This window comes from Somniosus microcephalus, unplaced genomic scaffold (assembly GCF_052327205.1).
Source record: "Somniosus microcephalus isolate GS21.2 unplaced genomic scaffold, FLI_Smic_1.0 unresolved_chr3, whole genome shotgun sequence".
NCBI lineage: Eukaryota > Metazoa > Chordata > Chondrichthyes > Squaliformes > Somniosidae > Somniosus > Somniosus microcephalus.
Genome location: NW_028225181.1, coordinates 30,352,392 through 30,372,069, shown reverse-complemented (window position 1 = coordinate 30,372,069; position 19,678 = coordinate 30,352,392). Strand labels below are relative to the sequence as shown.

The 19,678-nt window shown below is 46.7% G+C and overlaps 1 long non-coding RNA gene across 2 annotated transcripts; it reads right to left on the bottom strand.

Annotated features, from left to right (window-relative positions):
- Nucleotides 1–2,995: 2,995 nt before the first annotated feature.
- Nucleotides 2,996–5,707, bottom strand: LOC147091341 (uncharacterized). Of its 2 annotated transcripts, none has more exons than XR_015075193.1 (2): nt 5,595–5,707; nt 2,996–3,735 (listed from the first exon to the last, which is right to left on the bottom strand). It is a non-coding gene; the product is annotated as an uncharacterized LOC147091341 (long non-coding RNA). The 2 variants fall into 2 exon arrangements; XR_015075192.1 differs by lacking the exon at nt 5,595–5,707 and adding an exon at nt 4,647–5,324.
- Between the last annotated feature and the right edge of the window lie 13,971 nt (nt 5,708–19,678).

Here is a 19,678-nt window from a genome sequence, read left to right as displayed (position 1 = left end):
CTCTATAACTAACCAGTGCTGTGCCTGCTCTGCAAGTCTTTGATGCGACAGTGCCGAGGGAGATTTACTCTACATGCATCATGTGCTGTACCTGCCCTGGGAGTGTTTGATTGGACAGTGCAGAAGGAGATTTACTATGCATATAACCGGTGTTGTAGCTGCCCTGATAGTGTTTGATGGGACAGTGTAGAGGGAGTTATACTCTTTTTCTAACCCTTGCATACTTGCCCTGGGAGTGTTTGATGGCACATTGTAGTAGGAGCTTCACTCTTTATCTAACCTGTGCTGTACCTAACTTGGAAGTGTTTGATGGGAGAGTGTATTGGGAGATTTGCTCTGTATCTAACCTGGGCAGTACCTGCCATGGAATGTTTGATGGGATAGAGTAGAGGAAGCTATACTCTATCTTACACTGTGCTGCCCCTGCAATGGAAGCGGTTGATGTGTGTTTGTCGGTGGAGCTTTACTCTGTTCCTAACCTGTGCAAAATTTGCCCTGCAAAAGATTGATGGGATGGCGTAGCGGGAGCTTTACTCTGTATATAAGCCGTGCTGTAATTGCCCTGGGTGTGTTTGATGGGACAGTGTAGAGGGAGCTTTAATCTGTATCTAAACCGTGCTGTGCCTGCCCTGGGAGTGTTTGATGGGACAGTGTAGAGGGAGCCTTAATCTGTATCTAACACGTGCTGTACCTGCCCTGGGAGTGTTTGATGGGACAGTGTAGAGGGAGCTTTACTCTGTATCTAACCCATGCTGTACCTGCCCTGGGTGTGTTTGATGGGACAGTGTAGAGGGAGCTTTACTCTGTATCTAACCCGTGCTGTACCTGCCCTGGGTGTGTTTGATGGGACAGTGTAGAGGGAGCTTTACTCTGTATCTAACCCGTGCTGTACCTGACCTGGGAGTGTTTGATGGGACAGTGCAGAGGGAGCTTTACTCTGTATCTAACCCGTGCTGTACCTGCCCTGTGTGTGTTTGATCGGACAGTTTAGAGGAAGCGCTACTCTGTATCTTACACTGTTCTGTACCTGCACTGGGATTGGTTGATGGGATGGTAAAGAGGAATCTTTACTTTCTGTCTAACCTCTGCTTTACTTAACCTGGGAGTGTTTGATGGGTCAGTGTAGAGTGAGCTTTAATCTCTATCTAACCTGGGCTCTACCTGCCGTGGGAGTGTTTCATGGGACAGTGTACAGGAAGCAATAATCTGTATCTTACCCTGTGCTCTACCTGCGCTGGGGGTGATTCAAGGAGCAGTGTTGAGGGAGCAATTCTCTGTATCTAACCCGTGCTGTACCTGCCCTGTAACTGTTTGATGGGACATTGTAGAGAAATCATTACTTGTATCTAACCCTGTGCATTACCTGCCCTGTGAGTAATTGATGGGTATTTGTAGAGGGTGCTTTACTTTGTACCTAATCTGTGCTGTACCTGCTCTGGGAGCATTTGATGGGACAATGTAGAGGGAGTTGTATTCTGCTTCTAATCCATGCAGTACCTGCAGTGGGAGTGTTTGATTGGACAGTGCAGAAGGTGCTTTACTCTTTATCTTACCTGTGCTGTACCTGCCCTTGGATGGATGCATGGGAGAGTGTAGAGGCAGCTTTACTCGGTATCTTACCTGTGCTGTACCTGCCGTTGGAGTGTTTGTTGGGACAGTGTAGTGGGAGCATTTTTCTACTTCTAACCCGTGCTGTTGCAAACCTGGGAGTGTTTGATTGATCTTTGTAGAATGAGCTTTATTCTGTAGCTTAACTGTGCTATAACTGATCTGGGAATGTTTGATGGAATAGTATAGAGAGAGCTTTACTCGGTAATTAACCCGGGCTGTACATGCCTGGGAATGTTTGATGGGTCTCTGCAGCTAAACTGTGATATACATGCCTTGGCAGTTGTTGATGGGACAGTGTAGAGGTAGCATTACTCTGTATCCATCCTGTGCTGCACATGCCTTGTAAGTGTTAGAAGGTGCATAGTAGAAGGAGCTTTACTTTCTTTCTAACCTGTGTTGTTCTTGCCCTCGGAGCTATTGATGGGACAGTGTAGAGCTAGCTTTACATTGTATCTAACCTGTGCTGTACCTGCCCTGGGTGTGTTTGATCGGACAGTTTTGAGGGAGATTTACTATATCTAACCTGTGCTGTACCTGCCCCGGGAATGTTTGATGGGGCAGTGTAGAGGGAGCTTTACTCTGTATCTAACCTGTGCTGTACCTGACCTGGGAGTGTTTGATATGATAGTAAAGAGGGAGCTTTCCATCTCTAACGCGGGCAGTACCACTGCACCACTGATATATCCCAAACACCTCACTGCAACACACTGATATACTCCACCCCCTCTCTGTAACACTGATATTCCCCTCCTCCCTCAAATAACACTGATATACCCCTCACTTTAACACTGATATACCTCACACAACTCAATGTAACACTGAAATTCTGCACACCCCTCAATGTAACACTGACATACTCCACATCCCTCACTGAAACACTAATATACCTCACACCCCTCACTGTAACACTGGTTTACTCCAAACCCCTCACTGTAAAACTGATGTACCCCACACCCCTCACTGCAACAGTATGATTCAGCGGGGCGATGAGCTACTGGTTTAGTGGGGCAGTGAGCTGCTGGTTTTGTGGGGCATTGTGCTGCTGGTGTAGTGGGGCAGCGTGCTGCTAGTTTAGTGGGGCAGTGAGCTGCTACTTTAGTGGTGAGGTGAGCTGTTATCATTCGTTGTGCTTGCCCATTAATCTCTCTTAGTTTGTTCTTTACTCTCCCACACAGGAGTGTTCATTACCTGCTTATGTAACATGCAAACACTCACAGCTTCCAATGTGATCCTCTGGCCACACTCCCCAGCAGTCCTCCAGACACCCTGCTGGCATTAAATTAAATCTTCACACTCACCCCGGCTTGGCAGCAGATGTGTGTCTATCTGGTGTGTGTTTTAACCTAACTTAATCCCTAGTTATTCTAGCTTAATATTGATAGAATTCTATATGTCATCAATTTTATTAAATAATATATAAATACTAATACTCAAAAAAACTTTGAAAAGGTCTGCTTTCAGACTGAATTTACTGTTGTTTCAGCAGACTGGATGACCTTGTGAATCCCTTCTCACACATGGAGCAGGTGAATGGATTCTCTCCAGTGTGAACATGTATTTGGACAATAAGGTGGGATGACTGATTCCTTTCCCACAGTGATAGCAACTGAACGGTCTGTCATCAGTTTGAAATCACGGTTGTTTCAGGAGCATGGATGACTGACTGAATCCCTTCCCACATACAGAGCGGGTGAACGCCGATGAATCTTCATCTCAGATGGATAATTGAATCCCTTCTCACGGTCCCGCATTCTCATGGTTTCTCCATGGTCCTTCTGTCTCTCCAGGTTGGACGATCAGTTGAAGCCTCGTCTGCACACTGAACACATGTATGTTTTCTCCCCGCTGTGAATGGTGTGAAGTTTTTTCAGGCTGTGTAACTGGTTAAAGCTCTTTAAACAGTCCGTGCACTGGAATAATCTCGCTCAAGTGTGAATGGGTAATGATGCATTCCCAGTCACATGATGTTTAAAATGCTTTCCCACACCAAAAAACGGAAAGAATTCTCTTTCTGCATTCAAAGGCTGATGATATCCAGGTCCTGATGAATCGAGTGACTCTGTCAGATATTTGACTGATGTTTGTTTTGAGTTTCTTGTCTGCAAATCCTCCCTTTCTAATACCCTGTAAAAGGAGATTACAAAAGTCATCACTGTAAGTACAGGCCAGAAATTCAGAACAGACAATTCTAGTTGCTATGGAACAATCTTTCCCCTCTTATTTACCCCAAAAGCTGTAAACACCTGTCCCACACACTCTCCCTCTCACTGTGTTGAAATCCTTACCCATTGCACCATGTCTTTTCCACTCTTCAACTCTCTCCCTCCCTCTGCTCTGGTTGGCTCCAGTACTACAGCCCCTGTGTGCGAGGAGTATGATGGAATAATCTCCACTTGCCTGGATAAGTACAGCCCCAACAACACTCAGGGAACTCGACACCCTCCAGGAAAAAGCAGCCCGCTTGATTGACACCCCATCACCTAAAGCATTCACTCCCTCCACCACAGGTGTAACGTGGCTGTAGTGTGTGCCATCGACAAGATGCACTGCAGTAGCTCGCCAAGGCTTCTTCGGCAGAACATCCAAAACCCGCGATCTCTTCCACCTAGAAGGAAAAGCGCAGAAGGCGCATAGGAACACCATTACCTCCAAGTTCCCCTCCAAGTCACACACCATCCTGACTTGGAAATGTATCGCTAATTCTTCATCGTCGGTGTGTCAAAATCCTGGAACTCCCTCCTTAACAGCATCATGGGAGTACCTTCACCACAGGGACTGCAGCGGATCAAGAAGGTGGCTCAGCACCAGCGTCTGAAGGGCTATTAGTAATGGGCAATAAATGGTGGCTTTACCAGCGACCCCACATCCAATAAACGAATTTTAAAACGTGCTTCTGCTATCACCTGCTCTGGGAGAGGGGCGCGCATGCACCCTTATCTCGCCCTGCCCAAAATGGCGGCCGGTTGCCGGGGTAACCCGGGCCTGTCGCCATGGAAAAATCCTCTCGCAAGCTGGCGGACAGTCGACCTACTCACCATGGAGGCCGTGCCTGTCTCCGAGTTGGAAACACGGAGCCCGCGGGTTCTTTTTCAGGGCCTGAGGCATACGCTGGGTGCTTATGAAGCTTCCTAGCCCAGCCGCAGCTCCTATTGCTCCCCGGTCCCCAAAATCTCCTTCACCCTCTCGAGCCGCTTGTTCTGCCATGAGTACAACAGGAAATGCTCTGACAAAGTTCCTGGCCCTGAACCGTTGACTCTGTTTATCTTTACTTGTTGCCATTGCTCGCCATTAATTGGTCTGCACCACTCGCACTGCGCATGCTCGGACCACACACTGGCCCCGCAACTTTGCATTGGGCTCCTGTAGTCATTGATAGGGCAATTTCTGCATGCGCATGGGATCCTGGGTTAACACGCCACCATTGTAAACTCCAAATGATGAAAGAATCAATCACATTTTCAGATTCGGCCTTTATTCACTACCTGTACGGGTGGACATTAAACCATTAAGGAAAGTGTCCCAGCACAGCACAAATGTCCAGCAACAGTTCTGACGAAGGGCCTTCGACCAGAAACGTTGACTCCGTTTCTCTTTCCTCGATGCTGCCTAACATGCTGGGTGTTTCCAACATTTTCTGTTGTTATTCTAGTAATAAGTATGTACAAAACAGCGACACACAAACAATAATTAAGTCATGTTGGCCCAGAACTACGGGTCTCCATGGGTGAGGACGCCCGGGGGAGTCACCAGTAAGCCCAATGGAAGTGCCAGTTTCCTGCATGCACTGCACATGTGCGGGAAACCGGCACTTCCATTCCCCTGAAAGAAGGGGTTCAGAGTTCGAACACGTGCGCAGTAGACGCTGCGTGTGCGCATTGAACATACGTTGTTTTTGCAGGTTTTCCCAGGAGGTTGAGTCTGCAGAAGTTAGAAATTGGCCCAGAAATTTGGGTCGGGGGCTTCCCGTGGTTATAAGCACTTACATAGCCTGTTGAGCTGTGGACCCGCGTGGAATTCCGATCCTGGGCCTGCTCCAGCTGCTGGTGTGCAATGGTTCCGTATCCCAGGGGCACAGTTAGTTCGCTGCATCCCCTGGGATCACGTGGGGCATGGGGAGCCAATCAGAGCAAGGACTGCCCCATTCATGAGTATGACAGGAAGAGCTGTCAAAACGTATAAATACTACGGCCACAAAACATCACTAAATCTTCAAATAAAATAAAAAAATCACATTTATTAAATAAACTATAAATTACATGAAATAACTATTTAAAATGATAATTCAAATTTTTGAAATCAATAATATTATTTTCTAATGGGGCTAAAAATAAACTTACCTTCCTTTAAAGTATTTAAAAATAATAAAGCAGTGGCAAATATGTTTTAATTTTAATAAATTCACCACTTACCTTGTAAAAAGCAGGCCTTACACCTGCTTCTTAAATGTGTAAATTCTGCAGACTTACCCTCCTGGGAAAACCTTTAAAAAATACTGAAGTTCGATGCGCACGCGCAGCCTCTCCTGCATATGCGTTCGAACTCTGAACGCCTACATTCAGGGGAACGGAAGTGCCAGTTTTCCGCACATGCGCAGTGCATGCAGGAAATGGCACTTCCATTGGGATTATGGGTGAGTACCCCGTGCATGCTCACCCGTGGAGACCCGAAATTCTGGGCCATTTAAAAAGCAGTCGCAAGGCCTGCTTTTTACAAGGTAAGTGTTGAATTATTTAAAATTAAAACAGTTTTTCCAGAGGTTTATTATTTTTAAATATTTTAAAGAAAGGTAAGTTTATTTTTAGCACCGTTAAAAAATAAAATTATTTATTTCAAAAATTTAAGTTATTGTTTAAAATAGTTATTTCATGTAATTTATAGTTTATTTAAATAATGTGATGATTTTTAAATTTATTTGAAGAATTAGTGATGTTTAAGGGCCGTAGTTTTTCCAAGTTTGACAGCACTTCCTGTCGAACTTTTGATTGAAGCATTCGCTGCTCCAATTGGCTCGCCATGGCCCACATGATGCAAGGGGATGCATCAAACTAGCTGCAACCCTGGGATACGCAAGCACTGCGCGCCGGCAGTTGGAGTAGTCCCAGGATCAGAATTCTACAGGGGCCCACATCACAATGGCCGGCACGCTAGGTAAGTGCAGGTCAGGGGCTTACACCTGCAGGAAGACACCGACCCGAATTTCTGGGCCAATGTGATATTGAGGATCGATTACTGCCTCTCTGACCTGTGGTGCCCTCTGGCCACAAAAGGTATCGTACCTACTAGTGGACACCGATTGCTCCCTTTCCAAGGCCACCTGGGTATGGACAAGACCGCAGATAGAGGCAGGCAGCCAGAGCCACCCTCGCACCACATGAGCCTGGGGCGAAAATGTAACCAAAGTTGAGGAGCTGCCACTTCAGCTAGAGATACAGAGGCTGTAACCTCTCACACTGAAAATACATATGGCCCATGGACTCCTCAAGGCCGTAAAATCCACGGCCGGAATTGTGCCTACCTGGGCAGGTCCGGTGCGGGTGGTGGCAATGGCGGGTCGTGACCCGGCTGCTTGCTCCAGCCCGCTGCTGAAAATTACTTTACATTCATAGGGCATATTGAGCCCGGCCAGCGCGTTACCTTGTCCAATTAAATGATGCGGGTCTGGTCTGCTGACTCCATCGATTACGCATTTTCAGCTAGGATCTTTAAACGTGCCATGGCCACTTTGGATTTTAACGTCAATGTAACATAGTGCTGTACGTGCACTACTGTATTGGACTGCTGGAAACACTGACAATGACTGCACAGAGGCAGAGGACTGCAGTCAGGTTGTCCGAAGGCTCCCACCACATGCTTATGAAGCGAGTCATAGCACGCAGGCTGGTTCTCTTCCCTTCCAATGGATTGAAGAGACCTCTCAGGACACCAAAATAGCCTGGTTGGAGATGGCATCGGGGTTCACCAGCAGGGATGTTGTCAGGAAGACCTGCGTGCAATGCCACAAACATATCAATGATCTCATTAGATCAGTAAACGTGAGTACAAAGCCACACTCACCTTCATCTTGCTGTGCCACTCATCACCCCATCACTCTGCCTCCCCAACCCTACCCCTGCACATTCTTGCTCAAAGCAACAAACCTTGCACATCCACCTATCCCTCTCTTTCTATTTACATTATCAAATCCACAACTCATTAGCCACCCATCAAACTCACCCTTATCCTAATGCAATCATACCAACTAACAACAGGTAGGACTTAAAAACCAAAAGGTGGCAAGAACTGGGAGTGTATTATAGGCCCCCAACCCGTCAGGGGGGTTAGAGGAACAGATATGTAGGCAAACCTCAGAGAAGTGTAGAAATAATAGGGTAATAATAGTAGGGGATTTCAACTTCCCCAATATTAACTGGGATAGTCAGAGTGTGAAAGGCTTAGAGGCTGCAGAATTCTTAAAGTGCATCCAGGAGAGCTTTTTGAGGCAGCATGTAGAAAGTCCTATAAGAGAGGGGATCTAATTCTAGGGAACGTAGCCAGGCAAGTGTTAGAAGTGTTAGTAGGAGAGCATTTTGGTGACAGTGACCATAATTCGGTGAGATTTAAGGTTGTCATGGTAAAGGACAAAGATGGACCAGAAATAAATGTTCTAAATTGGGGGAAGGCCGATTTTAATATGATAAGGCAGGATCTGGCCAAAGTGGACTGGGATAAGCTCCTTGCAGGACAATCCACATCAGAGCAGTGGGAGTCTTTCAGAAAGGAAATAGAGAGAGTAGAACAGCAACACGTTCCCGTAAAGGTCAAGGGTGGGACCAACAAGCCCAGGGAACCCTGGATGGCAAGGGATATACGAGATGGATTAAGATAAAAAGGGAGGCTTTTGGCAGATACAAAGGCCTAAAAACAGTGGAAGCCCTAGATAAGTATAGAAAGTGTAGTCGGTTGATTAAAAAAGAAATTAGTAGAGCGCAGACGGGGCATGAAAAAACAGTGTTGGGCAAAATAAAGGGAATCTCATGGTGTTTTATTAGTATATTAAGGGCAAGAGGATACACAGGGAAAGAGTAGGGCCCATTAGGGTCTAAAGTGGCAATCTGTGTGTAGAAAGATGTAGGTGAGGTTTCAAATGAATATTTTGCATCTGTGTTCACTATGGAGAAGGACGATGTAGGCATAGAAATCACGCAGTGGGATTGTGATATAGTTGAACAAATTTGTATTGAGAGGGAGGAGGAACTAGTGGCTTTAGCTGACTTAAAAGTGGATAATTCCCAAGGCCCAGACGAGATGTATCCCAGGCTGTTCTGTGAGGCAAGGGAGGAGATTTCAGGGGCTCTGACACAAATTTTCAGAACCTCTGTGCCCACAGGGGAGGTACCAGAGGACTGGAGAACGGCTAACGTAGTATCATTATTCATGAAGGGTAGTAGGGATAAACAAGGGCATTACAGGAAAGTGAACCTAAGATCAGTGATAAGGAAATTATTCGAAATAATTCTGACGGACAGAATCAGTCTCCACTTGGAGAGGCAAGGATTAATCAAGGATAGTCAGCATGACTTTGACAGGGGGAGATCATGTCTGACAAATTTAATTGGAATTTTCGAGGGGGTGACTCGGTGTGTGGATGAGGGTAGTGCAGTTGAACTGGTCTACATTAGAATTCAGTAAGGCTTTTGACAAAATCCCGCATGGGATACTGGTCAAGAATGCAATCGCCCTTGGGATCCAGGGCAACTTTTTCACATTGCAACCAAAATTGGCTTAGTGACAGGAGGCAAAGGGTGATGGTCGAAGGTTATTTTTGTGAATGGATGCCTGTGTCCAGTTGTGTACCACAGGGACCGGTGCTGGGTCTTTTGCTGTTTGTAGTGTGCATTAATTATTTAGATATGAATGTAGGAGATATGATCAGTAAGTTCGCAGATGATACGAAAATTGGTGGAGTGATAAATAGCGAGGAGGGAAGCCTCAGGCTAAAGGATGATATAAATGGGTTGGATAGACGGGCAGAACAGTGGCAAATGGAATTTAACACTTAAAAGTGTGAGGTGATGCATTTTGTGAGGACTGACAAGGCAAAGGAATACACAAGGAAAGGTAGGACCTTAGGAATGACAGATGATCAGAGGGACCTTGGTGTGCACGTACATAGATCCCTGAAGGCAGTAGGACAGGTAGATAGGTGGTTAAAAAGGCATATGGGATACTTGCCTTCATTAGGCGAGACATAGAATATAAGGGTGGGGAGGTTATGATGGAGCTGTACAAAAAGCTAGTTAGGCCAGAGCTGGAATACTGTGTGCAGTTCTGGTCGCCACACTATAAGAAGGATGTGATTGCATTGGAGAGGGTGCAGAGGAGATTCACCAGGATGTTACCAGGCTGGAGAACTTCAGCTATGAAGAGAGACTGGACAGGCTGGGGTTGTTTTCCTTAGAGCAGAGAAGTCTGAGTGGGGACCTGATTGAGGTGTACAAAATTATGAGGGGCATAGATAGGGTAGATAGAAAGGGACTTTTCCCCTTAGTAGAGGGCTCCATAACCAGGAGGCATAGTTTCAAGGTAAGTGGCAGGAGATTTAAAGGTAAAGTGATTTGAGGAAAAAAAAAACCACCCAGAGTGTGGTTGGAATCTGGAATTCTCTGCCTGAAAGTGTGGTAGAGGAAGGAACCCTCACACCATACAAGAAGCATTTAGATGAGCACTTGAAACGCCATGGCATACAAGGCTACGGACCAAGTGCTGGAAAATGAGATTAGAATAGACAGGGTTTGATGGCCGGTGTGGACACAATGGTCTGAATGGCTTCTGTCTGTGCTGTATAACTCTATGATTCTATGATTCTATAAGAAGGTCACTTGTCTTTGTCACCCCACTCCATCATAGTCACCGTCTAAATATCTATCACATCCATTCCTTACACTCATTCCATCGTTCTCACTCAAACTTCTCTTCTTTCCCTCCTTGCAGGAAAAGAGAGCCCACATTCAGAGGGAGAATGGAGGAACTGGCAATGGCACTCCATCATTTGCAAACCTTACAACAGCAGATGAGGCTGCTTTAGAAATATCTGGAATCACTGAGCAGCTGGGCGTGGGAGCTGGAGAGAGTGGGAAATCGCAGCAAACTTGTGACAGAATTATATATCGTGCAGCTACAAGGCCGACATCAGTCACTCATATGGGCTCTAAGGTCACTGAATGGTCACCATGTGCATAATGGTATCTGTACCCATTCTTCATATGACATAACTAACTCGAATCTTCACTCTCCCACAGGTCCATCAAGAGCTCCCCCCACTCAACTCTCAAGGAGGAAGAGGAACACGACTCCTCAGAGGAGCCTCCAGCCTCTGAGAGGAACACGACTTCTCAGTGGAGCCTCCAGCCTCTGAGAGTGCACTGTCATCAGACATAAGCACACCAGCACAAGGCCAGACATGCACAACTCCGTGGGTCCTACACGAGGTAGAGTAATGTTGTCACCTGGTGTCTCACAACTCACACGTGTGCAAGAGCAGATGGTGGAGAGAGGGAGAGCAGTGGAGACTCCTTACCGGAGGGCGCACGATGCTCCAAGCTCTGCTCAGCTGCATGCAGGCGCTGAGCCTCGGGGGACATCCAGAAAGAGGGTGATCCTGGAGGCGCAGCAAGAAGTGCAGGGGGCTCTGACAGGTTTTGTGAGCGCGAAGTCTGCAAATGATCAGAGAATGGAGGAATCCATCTCCAAAATGACCAATACCACGTCACAGGCGATGGTGACTGTAGGCTCCTGCATGGATAGGATAGGCAGCTATATGGAGCAGCTAATGTGCCACTCGGAGGAGCATATGATCTTTAAGGAGGATTGATGGCTATATATAGAGAATAGGTGGCAGAGACTCATAGCTCTCCTCTATAGGAGGGATGTTAGCGTAGACATGGGTCCTCATGCTCTCACTGCTGTGTGGCAAGTTGCCCTCCACCTCCTTGGCAGCAGGGAAGTGAGCAGGCTGCCTCTACCTCTGCTGAAACCACAGGGCTAGCACCTCGTAGATGCATGCAGAAGCGAAAGATGACACACAAGTGTTAGATCTTTAGGATCTCTGAGAGTTCTTGGACAAGACACCAATAGTCAGCCGTCAGTATGTTAGAGCAATAGATCAAGATTTATTAAGCTTACAGCGTATTATACTTAACAGCAGGCGATAGTTCAACGAGTAGCTCACAGTGCTTGGTCTCTAGAACCTCTCAGACACCGATGACGTCGTCATTACTCTGTTCCTTTGTTCATGCAGTAGGTCTGTGTAAAGTTGTTACTCGAGTATCAAGGTTTTAACCAATATCTTTTGAAAAGTTCGTTTGGGCATTGTCCATAGATGGTCTTTAACAAAATCTGCTATTTAATTGGTTCTAATTGTCAAAATGCCATTGTCACACAGACTAAGTTTGGCACATTGCCTTACCTTTCCAATATTTCTCCTACAACTTTGCCCTGTTCATCGTTATCTTGTTTATAGTTCTTTATCCCATTGGAATTTAACTTACCTCTCTCATTTCTAGCTTACTTGGTACAGGCAATACAAGGCCTCCTAAGCTGCGTAAGCTGCTATACTGTCTGTTATCAGAGCTAATCTTGACTAGTCTTGGCTCTCTTTGCAGTTACAGTTTGAGCAAGCCTTAGCAATGTATGCACAAATCATTGCAGATAACACTGAACATAGATATTTGGTTAATGTGAAGTTCACTATTCTACACTCAAACTTATACATGCTATCACCAAAAATATCCAAGTATCAGTCTTTTGTACACAAGTTAAATTCATTAGAGTAGCCACTTGTGTGCTTTATCCAATGTTAATGTAAAATTTTCGTTAATGTGCTGTCAAATAAAAAATCCATATTTACAACTCTTTCCGGTCTTGGACAGACCTGTGTGCGGAATCGCAAGTGGATTAATGCATTGCAGTGATTGGTGAGACATAACGGTACCTCCAGCAATGGTGGTGAGTATGAAAGAAATGGCTTGGTCATTGCAGGGGTGCTTTATGGTGTTGCGGTGGGGTGGCGCCAACCTGGAGCATCACGTGGCAACTGTAAGGGGGTACAACGTCAAGTGAAGTAAATCTGGCCATGGTGAGGCCAGCCCTGGCCTGCCGGTCAGCAATATGCCCGGGTGTTGATTAGCTCTCAGCTCTGCAGCATCAAGTGATTACGGAGAAGGTTGGTCGTGTTGATGTTGATGCTGCTGGTATGCCTGGCGCTGCTGGTGTTGGGGCTCATCGTGGTAAGATTCTCAGGACGGAGGTGAGACAGTATAAATGGCATCCACGCTGATGGAATAGATGGCAGGTGAAGTAGAGGCAGAAGCAATCTGTCAATGGTGAGAGAGGTTCTTCCACTGACGTGACACTAGATGGAGACTTTGCCTGAATGACTGCAGCCTGCAGAATCGGTGCTGAGAATGCAGTGAGACACAGCTTCTTCTGAGGAAAGTGATCTTCTGTCAGGTGGGAGTTCTTACTATACATTTGATGCTTTCAAGTAATCAGCTGTAGCAATGGCGACTGAACTTTCGCCTCAGGTTGAAAGCTGTGTTTCCCGAGCAGCGTGCTTCTCGTGGCCATCCAGTTAAATTGAAAAATTAAGGTTAATACCAATCTTAAATGTCAGACAGCTATCTCGTAATAATTTAAATTGGGTCGCCCGCCTTTGCCGCACAGGTCGGATCTCCGCTTATAGATACAGCTGTGGGAAAGGCGTGTGGGAGCGGGATTACCGTGGGTTCCTGACCCGCTACCAGAAGTAACAAATTTCCCATGCTACCCGCCTCCAATCACGCCCGCTGTCACCCCAGAAAATTCCGGCCATGGCCGGAAATGGACTTACAAATTGTTGCTCATGACTACTCCACCACAGATCCCCAGTGGTGCAGAGAAGGGCTTCCATGGAGGGAGCCCTCCATTGGAGAGTCCCGCCTCTGCCGGACGGCAAGATGACCCGCCAGTCCGATTCAGATTGGGTAATAAACAAATTTAATAAATAAATTATATAGAAATCTGAATGCCCGGGTCCTCAGCCCTAGTCTGGTCACCACTTTTCCGTCACTAACTCACACCTCAGCCCCGGCCTGTCTAGTTTAATTGGCCTGCTGAGTATTTCCAGCATTTTCTGTTGTTATTTCTGGTTTAATTGCTAAATGTTTTCTGCTGTGTTTTCCAACTTGCTTTCAGGGCTGTCATTCTGAGCGAAACTTACGAGGCTTCATTTTTTGTGTGTCCTACCCAAGAGGCATTTAATGGGCTGGATTTTCCAGGCCCAAGAAGGCTGGATTGGAGGCGTGTGAGGTGGTGAAATCGCAAAAAAATGGAGGGCGGGCCCGAGCCCGCCTCCATCCTGCCTCCAACCAATTTTCCCGTGTGTTTGCTGACTCCGTTTCCATCCCGCCTCCAGGAGGCACGATACACCATTAAGGACCTTAACAACCAGTTAAGTGCCTCTCTAATCCCATTTTGAGAGGCCTTACTGATTTGACCACTTTTCCAATTTCCTTTCCTCCTGGACATCAGATTCGGACCAAGACCAGCTGTGGCAGCAGCAGAACCATGAACAACAGCACCACCAACAGCAGCAGCAAATACAGGAGCGCCAAGCTGCTGCTCACACTTCTAAAGCTGCACAGGCCAAAAGGCGCCAATGCCCGACCACATTGCTGCCCGGGATGCAAGGGACGCTCATCTTGGTCAGATTTGCATACACTGCAAAAAAAATTTTGCCTCGAACTTCTTATCAGACCATCGACAATGGCCAAGAACCTGCGGATTCTTATCACTCTGCCCACCATACTGACATTTGCAAGTCACCGTAAGCCCTCAATATGGAAGTCCCATTAGCAAAATGACACACGCCACAACTGCAACAGTTTGGCATCAGAATTCTTTATGGCAATAAGCAACTGATGGCTTTTCGAAATTAAACACAACATTACAGCCAAGTGACTGCCCTTGTGACTACCTGTGCATTATCTTCCTCTTACGCGTGCTCATACATGGTGCTTTCCCTGTGGCTAAAACGGATGTGGAGGCCCCTTGCTCACTTTCTTGCTGCTCCAGTCTCGACACCTTTAGCAAGCGTCCTCTGGGTTTGCGAACCTGTGAGGGCTCGTCAACAGGCTGCTGCTCCTGTGAGACGCCGATCTCATTTGGGTGGGTACCCTGGTGCGTCTCTGACCGAGGGCTCTGCAGGGCCATGGTCGTGTGAACGCTTGGAGAGGAGCCCGCACTTCCTTGTTGTATGCCACCAACATCCCTCTCATGGTCAGCCCCACTTCAGAGCTAGCAAGTGGCTGGAGAGCACTTTGCTGCACTGCAGGCGGGCCATGAGGACACGTTTCTGCACTGGAAGTCCTACTCCAGAGGACTTGCATGAAGGTTTGGTTTGTTTGCTCAATAGCTGACCATCGCGCCTCAAGAGATGCCAGTCTATTCTGAAACGTGTTTTCCATAACCTGGCGGCTAAACTCCTCCATGGACGTAGCCATCCTCTCCTCAACCGTTGCCATTCTCTCCGTTACGGTAGCCAGCCTTACAATGGAGGTAGCCATCTTTTCCAAGGAGGTTGCTATTCTTTCTGTGGTGATGCGTTCATGCACCACTGCCTCCAAAAAGGCTCTGCTCATGTTCGCATGGTCACCTCAATTTGCTCCACACTCACAGTGACCCTGGAGACAAAACCTGCCAGAGACTCCTGCAACTGTTGCTGGTGTTCCAGCACCGCACTCCTTCTGGATGCACCTGCAGGCACAGGGTCGACATGCAGTGGAGCCGAGCTGTGTGCATCCTCTCCACTGCGACGAGGACTCAGCACTGCTGTCCCTGTCTCTACCATCTGCTGATGCTCACTTGTGAGCTGTGATATACCAGATGACAATTCTACTCTATGTCCCGAAGTTCCCACCGAGGTGTGATTGTCTGCGCTCGTGCAGGGTGCGCTTAATTCTGCTGACGGAGCGCCCTCAGAGGTTGCAGCGTCCTCTGAGGAGTCTGGAAGCTAAAGCTCTTCCTCCTGGACAGTGGGGACGGGGTCTCGCGATGGTCCTGTGGGGGAGTAAAGGAAAGAGTTAGAGATGTGAGGTAAAGTTTTCATGCACATTGAATTGTGCAGATCATCATAAGTCAATCTGTTAGAGCATCAGTATCATTATCAGTCACTCATGCAATGTCAATGAGAGAGATGCCAAACTATTCTGTCACCAGCTTGCTGTGATGCGCCTGCATGTCCGTCTCCCACTTGGGAATCCTCCTCGATCCAGGCAATTTCCAGTGCCGCCTCCTCCGTGGTGCTGAGCTGGTCTACTGAGGGTGGCCCTCCTCCTGTCCTCGTTCTTTCCCTTATTGTAGGCTCTCTTTTCCAGCAATGAGGGACAAAAGTGGTGTTTGAATGAGGATGAAGGAGTGAGTGTAGATTATCCATAGCATAGATGCTTAGAAGGAGACAAAGGGCCCGCCATGTGTGTTGTAAGTAGTTGTCATTGCGTCACAGTTATAGGGAGTGTGAGGTCTGCATGGTAGAATAGTAAAGTGAGTGTGACCATAGAGCGAGAGTCAATGGGTAAGGGTGCAGGGATGTCAGTGTCAAGTGCCATGTGGAGGAAGAGGTTGGCAAAGCAGAGTGCTGTTGAGGAGAGGTTTTGGGGATGAGATTGAGGGTGATGAGAAAGTCATACACACTTTTCCTGTGCGGAGCAGGTCTTGAAACCTCTTCCTGCACCGCAGCCAGGTTCTGCGGCACATAGAGATGGCATTTACCTCCTGGGCCATTTGCAGCCATACAGCTTTAGTCTGTTTGGTGGCTTTCTTCTCCCTGAGGAATGGAAGAGCACCTCCTTATTAGATCTTGCTCCCTGCTCCAGAGCTTGTAGGGAGGACTCATCAACGCGAGGTGCACACTTTTGCTTGCTGGTGGACATGGTCGGGAAATGAAGTCCTTCATAAAATGTCCAAAGCGTTTCCAGCCTCTTGAAGAAGCAAGGCTGCTTGCAGGCCTTAAATCCAGCAGCACTGATGACATCGTCGGAGGTGACTTTCAGGATCGAAAGACGTATTGGGCCAGGGAATCCCACACGCTAGAAACCAAGTGCCCAATTAGAGGAAAATCGCAATTTTTTCCCACTTCACATTGGAGTCAGGGTCCTGACACGAAAACCACCTGACACACCCCAGCCCTACACAAATGGCAAAATCGAGCCCATAAAAGCAAGGAAGGTATGATGAACATTTAGAAAGCACTGGTTCGGCCTCAATTGAAGTATTGTGTTCAATTCTGGTCACCGCACTTTCGGAAGGATGTGAAGGCCTTAGAGAGGATGCAGAACAGATTTACGAGAATGATTTCAGGGATGACGGACTTCAATTACGTGGATAGAATGGAGAAGCTGAGGGTGATCTTGGAGCAGAGAAGATTGAGAGGAGATTTTACAGATGTGTTCAAAATCATGAGGGGTCGGCACAGAGTAGATAGAGATAAAATGTTCCCAGTGACGGAATGGTCGTGAACCAGACAACACAGATGTAAGGTGATTGGCAGAATAACGAAAGGCGTCATGAGGAAATACTTATTTACTAAGCGAGTGGTTAGGATCTGGAAGGCACTGCCTGAACGGGTGTTGGAGGCAGACTGAATCGTAGCTTTCAAAGGGAATTGGATAAGTACCTGAAGAAAAAATAATTGCAGGGCTAGAGTGAAAGGACGGGGGAGTGGAACTTGCTGTAGTGCTCTTGCGGAGAGGCAGCACGTGCTCGACAGACCGAATGGCCTTCTTCCGTGCTGTAACCATTCTATGATTCTACTCTTCTTAATCAGACCCAGGATTGAATTATGTTCATTCTGAGAGTCGGGATTTTTTTCTGCCGATGTTAGTAGCTCCTGAAACTGGGCTGGAGTTCAATATTCGCCAAATAAATCAGCATTGTTTAAACAACTTGTAGATTTCCGTCTTTCCCATCTGGGTGTTTAGCATCACCTGGCTGGAGCTCAGAAAGGACAATCTGGGGGGAGGGTCGTATGGCGGGAACAGAACTTCAGCCTGGACACAGTCCTTCAGCGCCACACTGAAAGGTCTTTCTCGTATCTCTTCACTGACAGCAAAGTCCCCATGCGGGTTAAATTGAGGCCTGTAAGAAATGTTTTCCAGCCGCTCTCTTCCATAGTTCAGAGCTCCTAGGATTCTTTACAGCTGTGCTTAGAGTCAGGAAGAACAACAGTGAATGATGTATACGTGCTGTCAAATCAGCGATTGGTTTAAAACTGCGATCTGTTTCTTACTGAAAGTGAAACGGCAGGTTTAAGCTTCAGGTCTAGAATTGTCTGGTAATTATTCCATGAAGATTTTACGTGTTTGTGTGACAGATCTGGGACTATCTTTATAAGGCAGGCATTAATATATTTAAAATAAGCCATTTAAAATAAATTGGTTAATGACCACATTAAACAAGCAGACGGAGGAGTTCACAGGAGCCTGTTAACTGTTGGTACAATTAAATGATAGACATTTGATCTCCGGATAAAGAATGACCTGCAGTGTGATTCCCGAAGTTCCCTGTTTTATTCATGTGTGCGTGTTAGACACCAGGATTACTAAAAATACAGGACCCATAACATCCGCGGGGGTGTGACCCCGACAGTTACTCCGGAATCACTCCCACTGCGGAACTCCACCACTGACGCTACTGAAGGTTGCAGGCTCAGGGAGTGGAGCCTCCAGGAGTGCGCTGTAAGAAAGCTGGGGTTTGTAATCCTGACAATTATATGTCAAGGAAACAGGGAAATCCTCACTAAGCAGCCATCTGTAATCATTTTAGTTTGACTGGCATTAAATTGACAGCAAGACCAATACTTTTGAAACAATTTGGAATACGTTTATTAAACACACACACTCATGCACATCAAAACAATAGCCTACAGATATTTATTGATTCTACTCGATTAAAAGACGTAAGGTGATGGGTTATTATAGACTGGTAGTGGGGAAAATGCGAGAGTCCATTATAAAAGATGTAATAGCAGAGCACTTGGAAAACATTGACAGAATCAGAGAGTCAACATGGATTTACAAAAGGCATAGTATGCTTGACTAATCTACTGTAATTGTTTGAGGATATAACTGGTAGAGTGGATAAGGGAGAACCAGTGGATGTGGTGCTTTGGACTTTCAGAAGGTTTTCGATAAGGTCCCTCTTAAGAGATTAGCGTACAAAGGTAATGCACATGGGATTGGGGGTAGAGAACTGGTTGGCAGACAGGAAGCAAAGCTTTGGAATAAACGGGTTTTTCCCGAGTGGCAAGCAGTGAATAGTGGGGTACCGCAGGGATCAGTGCTAGGACTCCAGCTATTCACAATATATATAAATGATCTAGACGAGGGAACTAGATGTAATGGCCCAGAAATTCCAGAACGGGGCTTGCAGCACGTGCAAGCCCTGTATTTACACTTACCCCGCGCTACTGCTGATCAGCTCCAGGGACGCCTGGAATTGGTGTTTCCAGAAGAAGAATCCCGGGCAGCGTAAGACGTCACGCCGCCCAGGAGTGCAGCCAGCGCGAAGTCAGGAGCGTGCAGTGCAAGTGAGACACGCCCCTTGAGGTCTCAGTTTCACTGGACAGGCCCCCAATGTTTCTGTCAAGCTGCTAACCATTTTTAAATGCAAAGCAGCAGTTTAAATCGGCTTTTGGAAGTTTTTTGAAGATTTTGGTAACTTTCATAAACTTTTTTAAATGTTTACATTATTTTGAGTAATCTGAAGTAGTTTTAAAGAGAATTAAAGCAATTTAAAGACTTTAAAAACCCGCTCGCCATAGGACTAACCACCCTAATGGCTGGTTCAAAGATGGTTACGGTCATGGAATGAGCGTTAATCACGGCCATAAATCCTTCCACCACTTCATACAGTTCCCCAAAGGGAACAGTGTGAGGATACGTACAATGATGACCTCTTGCGCAATGCACCTCCTTGGACCCTCAGTCGCAGATGCGAGGGGGCAAGTTGTGCAATTGTTAAATTTTTTATTTTGTTGACATGTAAAATGTTGGCC